Raw genomic sequence first — 23,787 nt, forward strand, 5'->3', positions numbered from 1 at the left:
TCCCCCCTCTTCACACCAGTAACAGTGAGTCAAGTGCCCCTCAAGCTTTGAATCTCTCCGATTTCCTCTTTCTACCACTGGCCAGAGAAAACTCTCTGCTTTTAAAGTGGCTCATGTGATTAGATTAGGCCCACCCTTATCATAAGGTCGACTCTGCCGTGTAATATACGTAATCACCGGAAAGATATATTTATGTATTCGAAAGATTAAGGCATTTCTGGGGGACTTGGAATTGTGCCTGTCACACTGTGTATGGAACTCACAGGAGGTCTTCTGAGGAAGGCATGTAGTATCAGCAGTATTGAAATACTGCCCACAGAGTTTGCTCTTTTATTTAAATAAACATCACAAAATGTAACCCATTTTCCTGTACCACATCACTCCCAGAAAACTGAAGACTAGCTTCTGGGTTAGTTGATCTAATTCTGAATATATTAATTTAATCAAAATCTATTTAGCCACACTAGTGGCTAAGATATATACTGCTTTCTCTAGATACCAACTTGAAGAGGACAAGGTCTGTGGCCCATAAAGAAGTTATATTTTAGTGCAGGAAATGGATACACAAACCACTATGACAAAATGTGATAAGTGTTCTACTGAAGGCCTGGATGAAGAGCCATCCCCTAGCAGCTCTTAATAGGTGAATAACAGTACCCTGGATACAGTGTGACAGAGTGTAAAAACCATACACCTTGGAGACCACAGAAGGGATTCATAGATGGGTTTCCCCACTTACTAGTTATTCAACCTTGAGATATTTGCTTAACAACAATTTAGTGGAAATTACTAAGCGTACTTCATGTGTTTGTTAGAGGATTATAAATAATATGACGTATATGAAAGCATGCAAGTAGCTCTTAGCATTTATAGGTTTTTTCCTCTTTCAGAGAAAGTCTTTGTAACCTCTACCTCAGTGTAAACCACAGAAGTTCAGACAGAAGATGAGTCAAACAAATAGCTTTGTTTTCAGGCTCATGACTGTCTACCTTTTCACCCCTCAGGCTTTCATTTGTGGCATTTCAACTAAGATTTGATGAATGGTGCTCTACAAGTTAATATGAGTATGATAGAGAACAATAAACACTTGCATTTTTTTGCCTTTCAGAAGCTTTCAGATTACTCACAGATAATAACCACCTAGCATGTGATGACAATTATCTTAAAATAACAAAACACCAATTAACAACACATGTTGGAAAGTGACTTAAAGACAGTTGGTCAGTTCTTGTATGTCAGATATCTCTTGAGAACTTTTATTTGCACTATTGACTTGCTTATCAGATTTTTCTTCCTAGGCAGATAAAAAGATCTATGTCACAGAGAATCTTTGAATGACTCCAGATTCTAAATTAATGGGGCTTGGATCAGTAAGATATTCATCAGCGTACATGTTCTTCCAAGTATTTTTCACTTGGGTTGTTTGTGAAATTTCAGAATTCATCCCACGGAAGACAGGCTCCATGTGAGGCTTAATTCTGAAAATTATGAACTTCCTGTGTTTATAGTAAACACTGGGAATTTGAGAGGACCGGGCTCTTTGTCAATCTCATGATGAGTGACTTTGTAAAGGTGAACAGATCCAAACGTAAGATAAGGCCAGGAGAGCTGGATCATGTATCTAGCTGCCTAAACTTTGTCAATCTGTGAGATTTAACTGTGAAGGTTATTCACAGTTAACCACAGCAGGAAGCTCACAGTAACTTACTGGTCTTGGATTTTAAAACAACCTCAATTACGAAAAAATAAAATCTTATCGGATTTCAATGTTTCATTTTAAATCATATTAAACAAAACAATTTTTAAGGCAGTATATACATGACATATGAGCTCTACTTTTAGTCTTCAAGACTCCCTGCCCTTCACAGTAATCCCACTGATCCCTTTTATTCTACTTAAAAGGTGATCAATAAGGGTTTAACACAGAGCAGTTGAAGAACCTAAGGATGTTTCCATCATTTTTATTACCTGGAGAAGACTGCTAATCCACCCTTCATTTTTCCACAGATAAGAATATATAATATAGATCACATATATATAGATCTATATGTATGTATGTATATATGTATGTATGTATATATATATATATATGAAATAAAATGAGCTTTTAAATATATCTAACTTCTCCCTGATTTTTTAAGGATTAGTCAGTGCTGCACCATGTTCCCATTAATTGTCTCTGAGAATGAGTATATCTCCTACCTTATTTTGAATTATTTCTTTGTTGGAGTATCTCTTCTGTAATTCAGTAAACTCATCCAGGGTCCATTGACTATATTTAGAATTCGACTGCAAACACATAGCTCAGGGCCTTGATTAGTAAATGTGCATTGAACTGAAATGAAATTATGGTCAGAGTTCTCAGCAGTAAATTTATGTGTCTGAGTCAATCAAACTGTCAGTATGCACCTATACCTTGATTGGCTTCTATAAGGCCCAATTTACTGATACATTTCTGGGTCTAAAAAGGAAAAAAAACCATTAAAATTGTTAACTTTTATTATGAAAGGCTGGGAAGTATGTTGTCTTAGTTGAAGGTGAATTTTAGAGGAGAATGTCCCAGATTAAAGCAACACTTTGGCATAGCTACTCTCTGTTATCAGAGATTGAATATAATATTCGTGGCTCCCTCCTTTTTTTTTCAACCTCACAGATTGTGACCACTTCACTGATAGGTAAAGTATTTTTCCATAAGTGTCACTACTAGCAAATATAAATACAAAATGGTAAAAATATAAAATATGTTAGGAAGACAATGCATCAAATAACAATTAAAATGTACTAGGTAATTTATCTATGATAGGATTATTTAGCAATACCACAGATTCCCAATACATACTGTACAGGGGCAGCATATTTCCTCATCCATAAATTGTAAAGAGATTGAGTTGTCTGATAGATTTCTACATATTTAAATATGTAGAAATATTAACTACATGTTTGAGTAATTATCCTTTTCAGAAAAAAAATACCAAGATGTCACTCTTCATCATAAAACTCTACAATTTCAATTCTTGTGTTTTTAAACAAAACCTCATAGTCTTATTTTCTACATTTTCGGAAGAAATTCACTTATCAATAATTATTCACAAACAGTTGCAACAATCCTTTAGAGTAACAATTATTAATCTCAATTTTAAAACCTAGGCTTGAAAGAGCTGTGATTCCAACACAGCTGTTTTATATTTCAATATCTCTTTTCACTATACCAGCTATCACATGGCATAGCTAAGTTACTAAGCTACTCATAAATTGACATCCCAGACTTATCAACATTTAAAACCATATACCTACACACTGCAAGCAATTTTTATTTTAGTTTCTTGGAGAAAGTGATTCTTGAGGTAGGTTTCAAAGTTTATATGTCATGTTTAGATTGATTAAACATCCATCCACTAAAGACTTAGAACTAGATAAGTTGTTGTATATTACTAGGAGTATCTTTTCTTGTTCTAATTTGAATTTTTAAATTTCTATTTTAATTTTCAACCTAATAAATAACCTTGCAGATATAAGAGACATTGATCATCGAGAGGTACGTTAACAAGAGCAAGAATGCCAGTCTGAAGGTGCATGTTACTCTTTGAAACGGAACCAACAAAAAAAGACGCCTTCGTCATAATTCCTGAGTCTTCACAGGGCCTTTTTATGCTATAGGGCAGGAGATGGATCTTGTGGTTTCAAGTTTGGTAAGAGGTGAGCTCATTGACTCCAGAAACGAGGGCGCTAATGGTGTAGAGAGAACCTCTTCGTCCTTAGGCGCTTGGCATTTTGTCAGTCCAGGTTGGGACTGGCTCCTGTGGAGCTTCAAAGATATGTGCAGGGGGCTTCCCTGGTGGCGCAGTGGTTGAGAGTCCGCCTGCCGATGCAGGGGACACGGGTTCGTGCCCCGGTCCGGGAAGATCCCACATGCCGCGGAGCGGCTGGGCCCGTGAGCCATGGCTGCTGAGCCTGCGCATCCAGAGCCTGTGCTCCGCAACGGGAGAGGCCACAACAGTGAGGGGCCCGCGTACCGCAAAAAAACAAACAAACAAACAAAAAAAGATATGAGCAGGGAGAAGGGGGCCTATTTTTGAAGGATGATTGTCCTCCAAGAAGAATAATCCACCCCCCCCCACAGTTAGGTGGAACAGTAGTTTGTTACATAGATTTAGAACTTTGAACATTTTTATCTTAAGATATTTTTTATGAGATGTTAAGAGATTTATAAAAGAAGTCGCCATATTTTAAAATCTTTCATAGAAGGTTTATTAGGCAGCTTGCTGAGACTGAGCATTGTGCAGGATGGGTTGCAACTCTTTCTCTCTTAACTCAGCCCAACTTCCCATTGCTTATTTTTGAAAAAGCCCTACGGACTCTAGTCATCAAATATTATTGAAACCCCATGTAAAATAACCAGAACATTTGTATTTTGTTTCCCTATGGATTATGCAAGGGTTTCCAAAATAATGCAAAAATTTTTGGCTAGCTTGTTTTGCACTTTGTGAACCTAACATTAAAACAAACCCACAAAATAGTTTTGTTTTGTTTTTTCTTCATGACATATGAACCTAGTACACCCCTGGCTTTGTCAATTAGGCCACTAATAAGGAAATGATAGGAAACGAAAAGCCCAAAGAATGGATTTTCTTTACAACCAAACAAAATGCCCATCTAGCAAGTGGAATGATTACAGTCAGAGAAGCGCTTGTAAAACAATGTAGTGTAATCAGTGAGGCATGCGCTTGAAGGCAGACAGACTGTGAGGCTTCAGAATTGCTTTACCTTTCACTAGCCATACAGCTGACAAATTATTTGTCCTTCCCAAGCGCCGCTGTTATTTTTTCAGGTATAAAATAGGAATAATGGCAATTTTCATCCATTTATATTCTACATGTGTTGAGTGCCTATTACAAGCTACACACTCTCTGGAGCCAAGGAAATAGCAATGAAGAAAACAGACAAGAATCTCTGACCTTGTGAAAGGCACCCTTTATTGGGGGTGAAAAAAAGATAAACTTAACAATTAAGTAAATGCATAGTGTGATGAAAGATGAAAAAGACGTAAATCTGTAAGATAGGCTGTACAAGTGAAAGTTATTTCAAGTAGTGTGGTTAGAGACAACCTTACTATAATAGTAACATTGGAGAAATTGTTTTGAAGATGAGGGAGTGAATAGATCATAGCCAGGTGAAGATATTTCGGGAAGAGAGAATGTGGGTCTGTTTTTTTTTGGCCACTAAGTTGCTGTTCTCCAAAATAAGAACACTTTGCTTGCATTTGCAGTGTCCCATTAGGATCAACTTGGATGTAGGCTTCAGTGAACCTGGATTCAAGGTTATCCTTCCAGTAGGGTTGGAGTTAGAGGTCTCTCTAAGAGGGAGATGTTGGAATTAGAAGATAAATGTATGGCCTATGACCAATATCCATCCTATGTATCATAGCAGAGAAACAGTTCAGAAATGGAGAAATGGAATTTTAAATTCTTAGATTGGCATTTTTCCTAATCTATAAATCAATCATGAGAACAGGAAAAAGAAGGGGAAAAAAATCCTTGATGTTCTGAATGAGTGTTTAAAATTAAACAGAATCACAAACACTAGGCTCTGGTGATTCTTTTTCTTCACAAATAATTTTTTTTTTTGATTCTCCAGAAAAATCCATGTTAAAAAAGGCCACATACTGGAAAGTCTAGTTTAATATCAATACTATTAAGTTGAATATTAAGTCAATTGTTAAATATTATTAAACTTAATATCACTATTAAGTTGAATATTACATTGATTCTTAAATATCAAATATGGTTAGATCCTATAGGATAACCTTCATTTTTAATTTGTAGGAAAAGCTTATGAAATACCCCTTGCCTTACTTATAGGCATCTGATAAACCTATCCAGCTATTTCTCCACTGGTAGTTTAACGGGAACCTGCTGTGAATCACTCTGTAAAACAAATCAAGTGCTCTGAATGCTTAGATATTTATGTGTCGGATTTTTCTAGAATGAGGAATATCTGTTTCTGCAGCAAGAAGGACAACTCAGTGCTATAGGAAAGTAAAACTAGTCACTTTATTTCTTTACTTCACTCTGTCTTGCTCAGGCTAGTTCCTGTGTGGCCCAGGGAGGATCATAGTTGAAACAACTATTAGAATGCATTGCACCCATCATTGGGAAAGTGAGTGAGGACTGGCCTGCTGTTTGCTTTGTTTCAGCTTTCTTACCAGTCACCCTGGTGAACGGAGAGGCTGGATTAGCAGCCCAGGTTAAATAACTCATGTTCAAACCATGACCCTGGGAACACAGAGAAAGCCTGTTCCACCTCTGTCACACATGAATCCAGCTGTGTGTGGATTTTGCTCTTTGCTTCCCCATGGATTTCCCTTCCACCTGTCCCCAGGATCATTGCTTTTCCCTCCAAAGCATGAGTACTTGATCCTGTCCTCCAGCTTAGCCTAACTCACTTTCCCTGTGCGAGCTAAATTTGAAGGAAGCTCTACTTGTGTGTGCAAACATAACAGAAGTAAAAGCATGCTGGAGCGGGTGTAGAGAAAAAGGAACCCTCCTGCACTGTTGATGGGGATGTAAATTGATGCAGCCACTATGGAGAACTGTATGGAAGTTCCTTAAAAACCTGAAAATGGAGTTACCATATGATCCTGCAATCCCACTCTTGGCATATATCCAGAAAAAACCTTAATTTGAAAAGATACATGCACCCCAATGTTCATCACAGCACTATTTACAGTAGCTAAGACATGGAAGCAACCTAAATGTCCATCAACAGATGAATGGATAAAGAAAATGTGGTATGTATATATATTTATGTGTATGTGTATACACACACACACACATACACACACACAATGGAATATTACTCAGCCATAAAAAAGAATGAAAAAATGCCATTTGCAGCAACATGGATAGACCTAGAGATTATCATCCTAAGTGAAGTCAGACAGAGAAAGACAAATATCATATGATATCACTTACATGTGGAATCTAAAAGGAAAAAAAGACACAAATGAACTTATTTCCAAAGCTGAAAGAGACTCACAGACACGGAAAACAAACTTATGGTTACCAAAGGGGAAAGGGGGGAGGGATAAATTAAAAGTTTGGGATTAGCAGATATAAACTACTGCATATAAAATAAACAACAATGTCCTACTCTATAGCACACGAAGTATATTCAGTATCCTGTAATAAACCATAATGGAGAGGAATATGAAAAAGAATCTATATACTATATTATAGATATATAACTATATAACTGAATCACTGTGCTTTACAACTGAAACTTACAAGATATTGTAAATCAACTATACTTCAATTTAAAAATTGTTTAAAAAAGCAAAGGTTTTCAATTTTGTACTGGACCATTTGTTGCCCCATTCATATATCTGTCTGTGAATTCATACTTAGCATTTATATCTGGCCAATTTTAACAGAGGATGCACCATAAATAGCATGTCAGCCTGGAAGACTCAGGTTTATGTGAGTCATCATGCAGATGGTCGGGCTGATACCACCTCCCCACATTAACCACCTCCACTTCTTGGTCTTAAATAAGCTACCATGATAAAGCCACATTCTACCTATTGGTATGGTCTCTAATATTTATTTTATTTTTCACTCACTTATAATGCCAGGTTATAAGAATTATGCATGAATGTTATTCTTAAATCTGAGCGCTGTATTTAGAAGATTTTGTTAGTACTTGCTCTAGCCAGGGCATTTTGTAGCAGTGAAAAGAAGTCCTTGGTCAGAGACACAGGGATTCGTAGTAAGCAGACATCTGTGTGTGGAAGTAAATTTGATGTGACATGAGCGAGACACCAACAGTTCTGCCCAGCCTTCCTTCTATCTTAATGCTATTGTACCACTCATTCCCATCGCTGCCCCACTCGCCATGCCAGTCCTCTATGTTACTTAGGAGTTTAGGACTGCATCCATCAGGGCACAATACTGCACCGTAAACAGAGATGCAGAGAGGCTTCTCTCAGCTTCCTGGACACATCAGCCTCTCTCAGGAGGAGGACAGAGAAAATAATAGTCCTACAAACTCTAAAACCCCAACCCACAAATTGTTTTGATTTGAAACCCTCCTACCAGATCCACCCAATAATCTGTTGGGAGTTGAAGTAATAAAACCTCTGGTGAATTAGAAACAAGTAGAATAAGCACCTCTCTCATTGAAGACCACAGAGACTGAGAATTTCCTTTCAATACGGTTTCAGACAGGCCCCTTTGAAACAACTTCTGGTCAAAACACAGCAGCCGGGCTTCCCTGGTGGCGCAGTGGTTGAGAGTCCAGCCTGCTGATGCAGGGGACACGGGTTCGTTCCCTGGTCCGGGAAGATCCCACATGCCGCGGAGTGGCTGGGCCCGTGAGCCATGACCACTGAGCCTGCGCGTCCAGAGCCTGTGCTCCGCAACGGGAGAGGCCACAACAGTGAGAGGCCCGTGTACCGCCAAAACAACAACAACAACAAAAAACCACACAGCAGCCCAGGTACCATGGCTTACTCTATGGCACAGTCATAGAGTAAGGTCTTTCGTACTATTTTTAGATTAAACAAATGGAAATGAGAACTTGCATTAACTTTCCAATTCTTTTTTATTTCTCCTTTCTAGTAAAGTGGGATTGGACGACCAGGAGTCCCTGTCTCCCAATCTCTTGAATTGGCATTGAATGACGCTCTGCTAAAACACTCAAGGAAGTTTCTGTTATTGTCTTCTCAAATGCATCCTAAGTTGACAGTTTAGTACTAAAGTAGACAGAAATTTAGAGATCTGAGTTCAAGCCACAAGTGGACTTCAAATCACTTCACCTTTCTGAGGGTCAAGTCATTTATCTATACATGGGAATAAAGGTAACACTCTCACAAGGTAGTTGAAAACACTAGATGATGTGTTTTATATGTGTTTAAAAACATATATGTGTGCATGTGTGTGTGTATAATTTTATTAGTTCCTTCTTTAATGGTAGAACTGACTTTGTTTTCTTAAAGTAAGTGATTTAACCTCACAGCTACTGAGTCTGTAAAATGTACTGGATTAGATCAGTGGTTCTCAACTGGGGCAAGTGGGCATTCATCATCGTCTGAAGACAGTTTTGTTTGCCACAGTTGGAAGAAGTATTTTACTGCCATGGAGCGATAGAGGCCAGAGATGTTGCTAAACATCCTACAATGTATAGCACTGCCTCTACAACAATTATTTAGGTCAAAATGTCAATAGTGCCAAGACTGAGAAATCTTGGAGTAGATGACCATTGAAAATGTGTATCAACACTAAGAGCTTTTCTCCCCCCGATATATTATTGCTCCAATCAATTACAAATATTTGTTGAGTACCAATGGCTTCTCATTAAACTGAAGAAAATCTGAAATCTTGGCCATGACCTACAAAGTTCTATGTGATCTGGCTCTGGCCCATCTCAAGCTACTTTCAGCCACTCTCACTCTGGTCTAGCCATGCTGGCCTCTATGCTGTACCTCCAATATGGCAAACTCCTCAGGGATTTGAATGTTCATTGTACTAGAAATCTTCTTGTCAGGTTTCTGCTTGTTTAACTTTCTCTTTTATTCACATCTCTGCTCAGATCTCACTTTATCTGAGAGGTTTTCTCTAACCATCTGATGTGAAATGTCATCATGCTTCATGTTTACCCCCTTATGTTTTTGTCACTGTATTTTTGTTCACAGATTCATTCCTAGTGCCTAGTATGGCAAAGGTGCTCAAGAAACATGTTGTCAAATTAATAGCTTGGGATCCTGTGCCAGACACTTTTTTTTGGTCTGTACTATTTCAATTCTGTTTTACTTTTAAATACTGGTTTTAATTTTGTAATTGTAACATGGAAGATGTCAGACATTTTTTAATACAAATAAAATTTAAAGGAAAAAAGATCTTATAAGGATTACAAAGATTATTGATTTTCTTTTCATGGAGGAAAAAAACAGTAGCTCTTTTCACATAATTATTATATCTAGAAGGGTAATGCTTGTTTAATTAACATTGTAGGAAAAAGTTCAAGTTTGTATTTATTTTGGAGCTAGTGATTGACAGAATAATACTTTTCTGTGTGCTTATTTTATTTGTTTTATTTTGCTTTGTTTTGTCTCAGAGTGCAAATGTTTTTCTCTCTCTCTCTCTCTCTCTCTCTCTCTCTCTCTCCTCTCTCTCTCTGACATAGTATGTGGAGTCCTGACTTCTATGAGAGCAGGGCCAGATCTTAGTTCTGCTTGTGTTCAAGTTCTTGTCTCAAGGCAAAGATTTCACAGCATTCATTAATTTGACAATCTTCTGAATCAGTATGATTCATTTGGTATTTTCTTTTACTTGCCTCTTTATTTACATGAGCACAGTTAAGAGCTGCTGATAATACATGAAGAACTTCCTAGGGTGTGGTTAATAAAATAGTCCTAAAGTATACTAAGAGTCAAAAATGACTCTTTTTCTGGAGATTGTGTATGTCCTCTGGGGTAATAATTTGTGTACCAGAAATATCTAATTGTCTTTATCAGCTTGCCTATAGATATTAAGAACGAATAATTATTCAGTTTACTTCTCCAGGTTTAGCCTGGCCTACCCTATAGTTGCAGGAATATTCTTTTTTATTCTGAGAGCTCCTAGTTTGTCTGTGTGTCTGTCCTGCCTGAAGGAAACATTACTTGGCTTCCTGTAAAGTTGAGGGTCCTTTAGTGATAGACCAGATAACAAGCCAATTACCATGGAGGACATTTTATGTATCACTTTTCCCATATAAATTATCTATATTACCCAAAATTTCTTAAATCAACCCATGTTTCTTCTACACATAGAAAACATATATAAAAAAATAAAGATCAAGAGAATGAGAAGACAAGTCACAGACTGGGAGAAAATGTTTACAAAAGACATATCTGTTAAAGATTGTTATCTGAAATATGCAAAGAACTCTTGAAACTCAACAATAAGAAAATGGACAAACTTGAGTAAAAAATGAGCAAAATCGGGCTTCCCTGGTGGCGCAGTGGTTGAGAGTCCGCCTGCCGATGCAGGGGACATGGGTTCGTGCCCCGGTCCAGGAAGATCCCACGTGCCGTGGATAGGCTGGGCCCATGAGCCATGGCTGCTGAGCCTGCGCGTCCGGAGCCTGTGCCCCGCAACGGGAGAGGCCACAACAGTGAGAGGCCCGTGTACCACAAAAAAAAAAGAAAAAAAAAGGGCAAAATCTCTGAAGTGATATCTCACTAAAGAAGATATACAGATGGCAAACAAGCACTTGTAAAGATGCTCTGCATTATATGTCATTAAGGAATTACAAATTAAAACAACAATGCAATACCACTACATACCTATTAGATTGGCCAAAATCTAGCACATTAACAATACACAAATGTGGAGCGACAGGAACACGCATTTATTGCTGGTGGGAAAGCCAAATGGTACAGCCACATTAGAAGATAGGTTGGCAATTTCCTACAAAATTAAACATAATCTTACATCACACTATCCAGCTATCACCCTCCTTAGTACTTATCCAAATGAGTTGAAAAGTTGTGTCCACACAAAAACCTGCACACAAATGTTTATAGCAGCTTTATTCATAAGTGCCAAAATGTGGAAGCAATTAAGATGTCTTTCCATAAATGAATGGATAAATCAACTGTGGTACATCCATACAACAGAATATTATTCAGCACTAAAAAGAAATGAGCTATCCAGCTGTGAAAAGACATGAAGGAAATTTAAATGCATATTACTAAGTGAAAAAGCTACATACTATATGATTAAGCTATATGACATTCTGGAAAAAAGCACAAGTATGGAGACAGTAAAAAAATCAGTGGTTGCCAGGGGTTGGGGGCCTGGGAAGGATGAATAGACAGAGCACAGAGGATTTTTAGGGCAGTGTAACTATTCTATATGATACTATAATGGTAGATATATGTCATTTTGTATTTGTCAAAATGCATAGAATGGAAACACCATAAGCATATCTAATATAACCTGTGGATTTGGGTTATAATGATGTGTAGGCTCATTGATTATAACAAATATATCACTCCAGTGTGACATGTTGATGACAGGGGAGGGTGTATGTGGGAGAGGGGAGCAGGGGACATAATAGAAACTCTGTACTTTCCATTCAATTTTGCTGTGAACTTAAAATTGCTCTAAAAAATAAGTTCTGTTAAAAAAATTAAGCATAGAAAGATAAAGAAAAGGTGTAGGAATGTTGTTTCCCCACTCTGGGCACAGCATTTGTGAGAGAATAGCTACCATCCATTGAAAAGTAAAGCAAAAGGAAATTTGGCAAACAAAAGACGTAAGGAAAAACAGGTTCTGGTAAGATCTCTAATTAAGTGGTAAGTATGTTCACTTGAAGGAGTTTATTTTCACTGAGGTGGTCTGCTAATTGAGCAAAAGACTTAATTTTGAATGTTTTCTTAAATATCAAGACAATACCCCAAGGTATCTTTAGCTTCTCTTCCATTCTCGAGCCAGGTACATGGCATCCTCCAAATGGAGGCTAAAGACTGAGCTGCTTGATTTTTCAGAGACTGAGTAACAGGCTTTCTGCAAGGATGGATTGATTTCTGGGTCACTTTCCCCACAGGCTTAGAGTAATCCCTTGCACACAGTAGAGATGCAATTAATACTTTTTTTAAAGTGTAATATAAATTTATTCTGTGACATTTTTATCATTGAAAAATTTTTAAATAGATTAAAATAATCAGTGTTTCATAAAAAATAAATACATCAGAGGAATTCAGTTAACGCCTGTAACATAGATGGCTTGACCCTGACTATCCACTTTTGTTTTCATGTCAAACATTTTTAATAAAGTAATATAAAAATGATAGATTGCTGCATTCTACACGTCCTGTGTCTCAAACATTTCAAATCAACTTCCAGTCTTTTTTCTCAACTCTGTATGTTAATGGCATTTACTCCTGTTTTTAAATGGGAAGAGTATCCATTTTTTTTAACAGTGATATTTAGGTCTTCTTTTTCTGATTCTTCAAGAAAATGCTTCATGCCAAGTTTGAATAGTAATTGAGGGTCTGGTCCAGAAAGCAGTAGGCAATTACAGAGAGCCAGTGGTAAGAATCTATCAAAGTGCTCAGCTCAATTTCCATGAGAAGGGTGTGTGCATAACCATTCTGGAAACTTGGGATGACCATGGAGGCTACCTGCAAATTTCATCTGCTGCTGAAACACTGGACTGGCTCTGACATCCACGCAAGACTTTGCAGCAAACTCTAGTCCAATTTTGTCAACTTCAGCCTCTAATATTCTACTGTTTGGTCAATCAAACATATACTCTTTCGATGCGGACTTTCTCAGAAGTGCCCAACTATCTCAAGGACAAACGGCCCAAATCACTGTGTGAAAAATCAAACCTAATAAATCAATCAAGCTAGTCTTTTATTGCAGCCTGCCCAAGTACTGCATGTTCTATTTCATAGCCCAGAAGGAAGAAAAGTTGATGAATATCAGTTACACTATGTAAAAGCTCAGTGAAGATAAACATTTGTCCATTTGGAATCACAAAGGAAGTGCTGGCTCAGCACATATACTAAAATTGGAATCACAAAGGCATTTATCTGGGGAATCAACCACATGAATAATCTCAGAGATCCCTAGGATATCTTTACTGTGCTCAGTTAGATGATAAACCACGTCTTGTCCTTAACAGTGGTATTGGTTGTTTTTCTTTTTCTTATTTTATTGGAGTATAGTTGATTTTCAATGTTATGTTAATTTCTGCTATACAGCAAAGTGATTCAGTTATATATACATATTATTTTTCATATTCTTGTATTTTATGGTTTATCACGGGATACTGAATATATTTCCCTGTGCTATACAGTAGGACCTTGTTTATAAATCCTATATATACTAATTTGCATCTGCTAATCCCAAATGCCAAGGGGGAAGGGTGTGAGGGAGGGAAGGATTGGGATTTGGGGCATCTTTCTGAGTTAGCATATCATTTTAAAATTCTTCCATTCATGTTTCATGTTCCAGTACTGATAAGATTCTGAAATGTTCTTTTCCCGATTATAGTACTTGCTCTTTCCTATGACTGGACTTACTCCAGCTGAGTAAAATAAAACAACTGCAAGTAGCAATCCAAGTAATAACTTCCAACTTTTGTCTTCTTTATACTTTCTTTAGATAGTTCCTTCTGATTAGGAGGAAGTATTTGCCACCATTTCCTTATTTCCCTGAATACTTACAATGATTACAAGTAGTTTCTGCACTGGTTTAAGAATTATCAATAAGAGAGGAATCGGTCAAGTTGAAACTGTGAAATGTGGAAACTCCTGATGTCTCTTATGGGAGAACAATTTGGAGGACACAATATTGAAAGAGCAGGGATGAACACAACTTCTTTTATCAGTAGGTGCCTTGAAAAAGAGTCATTCTATGCAGTAATTTTTGTGTAGTCATCCAAATTTCCTTACTTCTGGTACTCTAGAGGCATCCTGTTCTTTTGTTATTGAAAATCCTATGGAAATAAAAGTTTCCAAGCAGAAAAGTCAACTTTCCACACTGATTTATTCCCAGGCCCTGATACTGACTTACTATATGGTTCATTTGCACTAAATGACAGTCTGGTGAGGTTACAGCTAGTGTGTTACATTTTCTCCAGTTGGCCAGTGAATTAAATCAGAAGAAAACACAATTTCCACTAGCGGACTACAATCCACAGATGAAACTTATCTTTCTTTTGCTTGATTTATCCTAACAGTGGCAAAAGTGATGAGTCCCTCCAATTAGTGACTGTGTTTGTTTATTTGCTTTTCTGGTTGAGTTAGTAAGCTTTGCAATTGTCTATATCTTTTTCTCCCTTACTGTAAACTCAATGAAAGAAAGGGTTTTGGCTTGATTCCCATTAGAACACCAACACCAGACACAATACCTGCAAATAATACATGCTCAGTCAATACGTTGAAGGAAAGAATGTATGAACAAGTAAAGCTGAGTTTTCTTTTTTTTTGCAAATCTGATTCTTGAACGCTCATCAGAGCACTATGGTATAGTCAATTAGCCTTGAACTAGAAATCAAATACTCAGATTCAAGGCACTATTCCATCCATTTTTATTATCTATCCTTTCATAAATCGTGAAAGCTCTGAGACTCAATTTCCCTACTTGAAAAATGAGTAGAAATCAATCTCACCAGCTAATTCTACTAAGATCTGGAGACTTTATCTACATAAGGCCAATGAAAGCACTGTGAGTTTTAAGCTGCTGTATAAATGCGTGATCAGACATGGCGTGTCACACTGACATCGATCAGGGAAATAATTTACAAAGTGAGTGGGAAGTGTCAGGAGGTAGAGAATGCTTAATTTGCCAGAATTTTCAGGGCAGTATGGTATATAGTTGGAAAAAACGTTTGATAAGCTACGTGAGCTGTAAGTGCAATCCCTTACCACTCCCATTCATGTTCCACTTTCAAATAATACCCAATAAAACTTTCTTGTAAGAAGAAGTTCTCCACTGGACTTGGCACAGTAGTTAAGTGGTGGCACAGTAGTTAAGAATCCGCCTGCCAATGCAGGGGACACGGGTTCGAGCCCTGGTCCGGGATCATGCCGCAGAGCAACTAAGCCCGTGCGCCACAACTACTGAGCCTGTGCTCTAGAGCCCGCGAACCACAACTACTGAGCCCACATGCCACAACTACTGAAGCCCGCGCGCCGAGAGCCCGTGCTCTGCAACAAGAGAAGCCACCGCAATGAGAAGCCCGCGTACTGCAACAAAGAACAGCCCCTGCTCGTCACAACTAAAGAAAGCCCACATGCGGCAATGAAGACCCAACAGAGCCAAAAATAAATAAATAAATAAATAAATAATTTTTTAAAAAAAAGAAGAAGAAGGTCTCCACTTAACTGCAGATCTTTCGAAAATAGGGTGCAATATAAGTATGGAGCCAGAGGTGTGTTGCTTGAGGCACAGAGGGTGAATTTTTTTCTACAACTTTCCCTAGAAATTAATCAAAGAGACAAAATTTTATTTCTTTAAAGTAAAACTTTGAGATGATGCCTGCCTACCAAAGATACCAAATCAAAAGGCTGCCTGGGATGTACACATATTGTAATGGTCCAACCTCATATATAATCATGTCAGAATCATATTGGACTATATCAGACCTAAAGAAAATCTCATCTTTGTTCCATAAAGTCAGAATATATTAATGTAGGTGAGACCAAGCTCAATCTTCTTAGCCAAAAAGTTAATCTCACATAGTAATGTGGGGACAAGCCCGGTGCCAAAACCCAGTATTCTATCTCATGCAGTACAAAATGTTTTACAAGTGATTATATTTTAAATATTGATTAAAAAACATTGGACAGATCAGTTCTTTGTACCATGTTTTTCCATTCCTTTTTTCCAAATGGATGGCCTACATTTAAACTAGGCCGGTGAAAACTGGTAACAGCTTGCTAATGGAAGTCAGAATCTTAGCTCATTTTATTCAAGTGTCCCTTCATTTATTCCTTATTTCATCAAACATGTATTAGATGCCTAAATGGTCCAAGCATCTGGAGTTGCATAGGGAATTACAGTAAATACAAACAAACATTGTGTGTATGTGTGATCTGAAATGTTTACTAGTTACGGTCTGAGATAAGAAACATACCAATAAGTAAAACATTTGGCTCTTGGGCTAATTTCCAAGACAATTTCGAAAAAATGTCTATTTTCTGTGTTCCCTCTTCACAACTGTGTTGAATCTGGAATATAAAGCCACTAGAGATTTGACCACAGTATTTCATTTCTCTTATACAAATTCAATAGAATACTGACATTCAAATTATGCCTACTCTCATCTTGATACATTACCAAGATTACCTGAAAATTTTAAAACAGTTTGAAACAGACTCTCCAATACATTAATTCATTAATTCAGCAAACATTTACAATGCCCATCATGTGTCCTGCACTGTGAATAAGTACTGGGGGGTTAAAACATAAATGAGTTTGCTCCAGAAGAACTCATTATTTGTAAAAAATATGGCTAACCTAATTTAGAATTTACTATATGACTACAAAGATAAAATTGGGAGGATGCTTTGAAATGCCTTTCTATGGCTATGAAAAATCTGTCCAAGATCTTTGGTCCTCCTTACAATTTTCCTCCCTAGCAGCTTATTTTCTAATAAGTTTTCTACCTTTCCCCTTCTCTTTCTCCTTTCTCTTCCCCTTCCCTCTCCCCTTCCTCTTCCTCCTCTTCTTCTCCTCTCCTTCTTCTTTTTCTGCTTCTTTTTCTTCTTCTCCTCCTCCTTGTCCTTCTCTTCTTCCTTCTTTTCTTTTTTTAGTGGATGACCCTCTATGTCTATGACTATATATGAACTGGACCTTCATCTGACTGAGTAGTTTTAGATCTGTTTCCAGAATTCTTTAGAGCTTTCTGTGGAGACTCCTTGGGGATGACTAATCCAGTGGCATTCCAGGCTCACTTTCTTTACCTGATCTCTGGCAGCTTCACAAAGAACTGCTATTTAAATTGGGGCTTTGAGAAAGATTTCATTTGAAAAAAGAGTTCTTAGACATCTTTAAATTTTAAAGTCACTCTCTTTCTTGTCTAATTTTTATCTTTGGAGGATAAACTGAGGCAAACAGAGGAGAAGTGATAGTATCAATACTATATAGCTATCTAGAGAGAACTATATTTGAACATGTGTGTTTCATTCTCAGATGCTCATCCCTTTAGGTTATTCTAGGCAACAGTTCTCCTCTGCCACATTGCCCACTGTAGAGGTAGAAATCTCTGTCTGGAATTGTAATGACAAGAGTGTCACCATGTGCTGTGTGTTTCCCCTCAAGTGTAGACTTAACTACCTCCTAACTTCCTTTTAGCTTTAATCAGGAACACTCTGTCCATAATTTTCAAAATGTAATTCAATTTAGAAGACATGAGCTATGAATTTACTAAATTGACTATGCTAGTTTGTAAACACTAGGTTAAAATATATATATAATCCTTGCAAAGGAGTTTCTTATCAACTTCTTTAGGGATTGGGGATACAGACATGCATACATCTTCAGTGAAACTATATCTATATTAGTGTCTTGTTGTTATGAGTTGAATTGTGTCCCTCAAAAGACATGCTGAAGTTCTAACCCCCAGTACCTCATAAAGTGGCCTTATTTGGAAATAAGGTGATTGCAGATGTGACTTATAAATTAAAGTGAGGTCATACTGGAATAGGGTGGGGTCCTAATCCAACATGATTGGTGTCCTTATAAGAAGATGGCCATGTGAAGACACAGAGACACAGGGAGAGCACCGTGTGAAGATGGAGGCAGATTGGAGTGATGCACCTATAGTCCAAAGAATACAAAAGACTGCCAGCCATCATTAGAAGCTAGGAGAACATCATGGACTAGATTCTCCCTCAGAGTCCTCAGAAGAAACCAAACCTGATCTTGACTCTCAAATTTCAGACTTCTAGCCTCCAGAACTGTTAAACAATAAACTATTGTTTTAAGCCACCCAGTTTGTGGTATTTTGTTACAGCAGCCACAGGAAACTTATACACATGTGTAAAGTTCATAGATGAGGAAGCCATTATCAACCTTGCCATGTGTCTGGCACTCTGCTGGGAGAAGGTGACATTTGAGTTGGGCACTCAGGAGGAAGTCGCAGTTGGCCAGAGAGAAAAGGGAGTATGTGTGTTTACAGCACAGAAGAAAGCAGGAGCAAAGGACAGGATTTGGAAAGGTCTGTTGGTGTTTGAGTAATGCTGAGTAATGCTGTATAGCTCCAGTGTGGAACATAAATTGCTTGGTGCTTGGGCAAAGACTGATGCAATGCCCTTTTGCAACAAGAGAGTTTACTTAAATCAAGAAAAACTTCAAGTTTTGGAATCACTGTGTGTTTGTGTGTGTGTGTGGGGGGGGGTATGTGTGTGAGTTTAAATATGTACTTATCCCCAGATGGTTTTTCTTTCTTTCTTTTAATTTCTTTTTAATTATGGCAGCTATTCTCCAAACATGTTTTTGTTTATCTCAAACTAAGTATACAGTTTCAACATATGGAGCATATTTTGTTTTACTTCAGTTTATCTTAAGAAATCAGCTTTCCTAACTCTTGTTGGCAGTGAACCCAAATGATTTCTTACTTTTTCTTTCCCTCTCTACTTTCTCCTTTTTTCTTTTCTCTCAGTTACAATTTATCTCAATCTCCCTCACTCTCACTTTCTCTCCTTTCCTCTCTCCCTCCTTTCCTCCCTTCTTTCTTTTTTTCCTTCCTTCCTCCGTACTACCTTTCCTCCTTCCTTTCTCCCTTCCTTCTCTTCCTTTTCCTTCTGGGAGGTTACAAAAGATTTCCCATGTTGATGAACCAGCTCATTTAGTGGCAGAAACCAATAGTTCCTTGGCTTGTGGACATTTAATCAGCTTAGAAAATACACAAACTGGAAATAATGTTAGTAAACAAGTCAGGGATATTATTTGCTCTTTCATTTATAATATTATGAACCTGGCATTCTAGTCTGTTCATAATCTGAGCCCAAACTATGTTATCACCCTTAGTTTTGCATGATGTGTTTTCAAACCTCAGTGTATTTGGATCTCCTGTTCTTCCTTTTCTTAGGAAGCTTATTTTCATCCTCTCAGCCTACAGCACTTCACTTACCCTTCAAGATCCAGCTCAAATATCCCTCCCTTTAAACACATTTTATGATGCTCACTGGCAGAATTAATCTTTTTCTCCCCTGGATTCTCCTAGAGCTTTGTACATTCCTCTATCTTTGCTTTATTATGATTGGTATTTATTTTCATACATGTCTCCTCCACTAAACTGAGGTCAAAAATGGTTTCTCATTGTCGCAAAATCTGCTGTGCCCAATAGGCACAAAGCACTTCATAAATTCTCACTGAAGACATGCTTGAGTGGAAAGAGATTGCTATCCTCATACAAGAAGCAAAAAGCTTATCTTTAATATCCATGCAGCTCTTCCTTAAAATCATTTGCAAACTTCCCAATGTGAAGGGCACTAGAAATGTCAGAAACTGAGCATTTGAAGAGAAAGCCACTTAGAAAGCTGAGTATAATATTGTTAAGGAAAAATAAAATAAAATAAAATATTGATAGTGGAACTTATCCTTTCTTGGTGTGTATATTCATGTAGCAGAAACTGGGCATTCTAGCGGACTTCAAGTACAGTGTAGGAGCTCAGTGATATATTCATGAATGTTTCTGCAGTGTCACTAGAAGAAATAGTTTTACCACTCATACCAAGCCTGAAATCAGTTACACTATGCTGAGATAGTTTATGAGTGCAACTGTGCTGTAAGTGACTCATGAGGTCTGCCAGAAGAATGAAAGTATAAGTAGGGGCACATGTGTCATGTATACTTAATGTCTGTACTCCCCAAAAACAGAGCCTATGTCTTTCTTCTTAAAACTCCCAGCACATTACTTGACACATTGAATATGATCTACAAAGGGCTTTTGAATGAATGAATGAAGATTGTCTAACCTGATACATAGCAGGAATGCAAAGTCACAATCTTCATGGTTGCAGCTCTATAATTCCTGCATCTGTCCATTACTATTAGCATTTTCAATGACTTTGTGATATAAGAAACTTTAAAAATTATATTGCATGACCCTTAATTTCAGCAACTTATTTCCAGCATCAGTGACCTTGATCATGACCTTATCTGTCCTTCAAGCATTGCTTAATGGAAGTCTGTGCACTGAGTAGGGATAATGGCCCATGGACTAAGTAAGCATAGGTTCTGACCATGTTACTTACAATGACTATAGTCCCCTATCCCTAACTACCTCCTTCTAACAAGGGCCTTGGAAGTCTCAGTGATATAAGCTGCTAAGGAGAAAAATGTGGAGAGGATAAAACAGATGAGGTGAGTTCTGGTCCCAAGTAGGGAGGTATAATGGACAGTAGCATGCATGGTGGAGGGTCTGATATAGGAGGAGGAATAGAGGTGTAGTGGTGGTGTACAGGAACCCATAGGTACCATGGATCAGCCTCACCACACCGCCCCCCACAAGTCACTGTTCCCTTCCCTGGGGTCCTCACCTTCATTTCTCATGGGCAAATTGAACAGTTTCTTATCTTAGAGCAGTAAGAGATATTTACATGAGTATGACATATTTCTACTGAAGAGCTTGTGTTAGGGTGTGCTTCTGCCCCATGAGGACAATGAGATTTTGTTACCTGGGAAAACATTGTAACTTTCCTGTACCTGGGTATTCCCATCCTCATTGGAAAGGTGGTGTGTGAGGGAACTGAGATTACAAATTAGGAAGAGTTTATAGAATGTCAAATGCTACAGAAATACGTCTTGATATTGTCCTTAAGGTAGGATAGGATTGGGAGATTGGGACTGACATATATACACTGTTGATACTATGTATAAAATAGGTAACTATTGAGAACCTACTGTATAGCTCAGGGAACTCTACTCAATGCTCTGTGTAATTAACCTAAATCGGAAGGAAATCTAAGAAAGAGGGGGTATAAGTATACGTATAGCTGATTCACTTTGCTGTACAGTAGAAACTAATACAACAAGATAAAGCAACTATACTCCAATAAAAATTAATTTTAAAAAAAGGTAGGATAGGATTTCTCAAATGAGGAAACAGTCTCAGCCAGGTCAAGGACCAGAGATGAACGAGCACACAGTTTACCAGCAGCAGAGTTCTAGAACCTGGTCTTGTTACTTTCACCCCAGTCTGTTTTTATTTTTGCTTCCCCCGTGCTCATCCTCAGAAACCAGGTTGTCTCTGATGTAACAACATATGAACTTTAGTTAGGAGGTGTTTTTTCATTACAAAAGGGTAACCTTACCTGTTACATTCATGATCATTTAGATAGCTTGTTTTCTTTTAGTTTAAACCTAAAATTAAATAATCTAAATAAGGAATATATTTTTACAGTTAGAAGGGAATTTTCTGGTTAAACGTCTCACAGAGCTGGATCCTGAGGCTCTGAGTGGTTGATAAATCGCTTACCTGGTGACAAATGAACTACAGTGGTAGCACCAGTGCAATAGCCCCTTGCCCATGCATGTCACCAGGCTCCGTGCTGCCTTTCCTTTACAGAGCACCAAGTTAAATCAAGGGATAACAATCTTCAGAAGCAACATTAAACACTTCACGCAGTACCTGACAGTAGACTCCTAAACCCTCAACACGGTCAAGCCAGGAGTCTTAAGAACATTTACATACATATTTGGAAGCTGTATTCAGCAAGCAATTGTTCTTAGGTGCTCTGAGTGAAAGAAAATAGTTTTGATCGGGAAGGAGATGAGTCGCTATCCCCATATCTTGCATTGGAAAGAAGGTGTGGTGCAGTCCTCACTAGAAAGCAAACCTGGGAGGAAAGTGGGCAAGACTCCCAGGCGGAAATTTGTTGTCTTTGCTGCAGGACCACTCACCTACCAACCCATCAGTCACCAACTTATATGTTTCTCTCCACTGCTTCCTTCACTCTCCAGTGGGGAGAATTCTCCTCTGTCCTTTGGCTCATGAAACAACCTGGCTTTCTCTGACTCTCCCCACTTCAGCTAAGAAGCCCACATTTATGGTTAATCAAACTACAAATGCAGAATTGTCAGTCTCTGGGTGGCTTCTTTAGAAACAGCCAGGGGCTGCATATTTGATGCTTTGAAGCACATTTTCACCCCAGGAGTTAAGCTAACGTCTGTTGAGAATTGTCTCCAGCTCTGTCGCTGTTGAAGCAGAAGCTCCTCCATAAACCCCACTTTTATGCCATGAAAAGACTCCACTCTACGCTAAGACGTTAAGAATAGTTTGGGGGAAAAGTTCTAGTCATTTAAAATAAGAAATCAGCAAAACTTCCACAAACCTTCATGTTAACATAGTGATTCCTAATTTACAAAGCACTTTCCCCTGGCTAGCCTTGCCCCTGTTTGACTTTAAACCACAGAACAACTGCATTGGTTAGAAAGAGTTTGTTGTGGAAATCTCCCTTACACTCCATCCAGTTCCAATGACAAAACTCGGGTCCTTGAAAAAGCCATGCTCCTCTCATCACCAACATCTGCTCCCACTATTTTCTCTTTCAGGACTTCCCAAGGGAAACTTGCCCACCCTCTCCCCCTCTATCCCTACTCCAAACATCCTTTATGTGCATAGGAATGAAACATAGAATCATGTTCCTATCTTCCAAAGTATCTGAAATCAGTTTCTGGTTATTCATTTTTCAGTATGATTATTTTAATATTTGTCACCCTATAAGGTTACACATCGTTTCTGTGCTTAGCTTACTATTATATCTTTAGCATATGTCTAGCATATAATAGCTCAATAAATACTTCAGAATGAAATGAATGACCACCACCCACCTTTCTTTTCAATTGAGAAATCTGAAGCTCAAAGCAACATGCCAAATGTCATGTTACTAATAAGGGTTTTTGATGTCAGAGAGACTTGAAATCTCCAATTTCAAATTTTAACATTGGCATTTACTCATTTGGGTGATTTTCTTTAAATCGCTGGTTCTCTTTTCTTTTATCTGTTAAATTCATATAATAGAAACTAAAAGGATTGTAAGTTCTATGAGAAATAAATTACATATAGTGTTTGTGTACTCAATATACCCTTAATAAATCCATTCATATCTTTTAAGTCAATTAGTTGGACCACTGATCCTAGGCTATGAAGCTATTTCTATATATTTCAAAATCATAAATATCTCTTCTTACAAGAGGAAAATCTGAAGCAGAGGGCAAGTAGTCAGTGCTAAAAGCAATTGTTTCTCTTTATCTTTTCTCCTTTAGCTCATAACGCAGTGACAGA

General features: G+C 37.8%; 1 pseudogene; it reads right to left on the reverse strand.

Moving 5' to 3' along the window:
- Positions 1 to 12,871: 12,871 nt before the first annotated feature.
- Positions 12,872 to 23,787, reverse strand: part of LOC136136918 (metalloendopeptidase OMA1, mitochondrial-like) — a 42,866-nt pseudogene continuing 31,950 nt past the window's right edge.

This window comes from Phocoena phocoena, chromosome 17, assembly GCF_963924675.1.
Source record: "Phocoena phocoena chromosome 17, mPhoPho1.1, whole genome shotgun sequence".
In the NCBI taxonomy this organism is placed as follows: domain Eukaryota; kingdom Metazoa; phylum Chordata; class Mammalia; order Artiodactyla; family Phocoenidae; genus Phocoena; species Phocoena phocoena.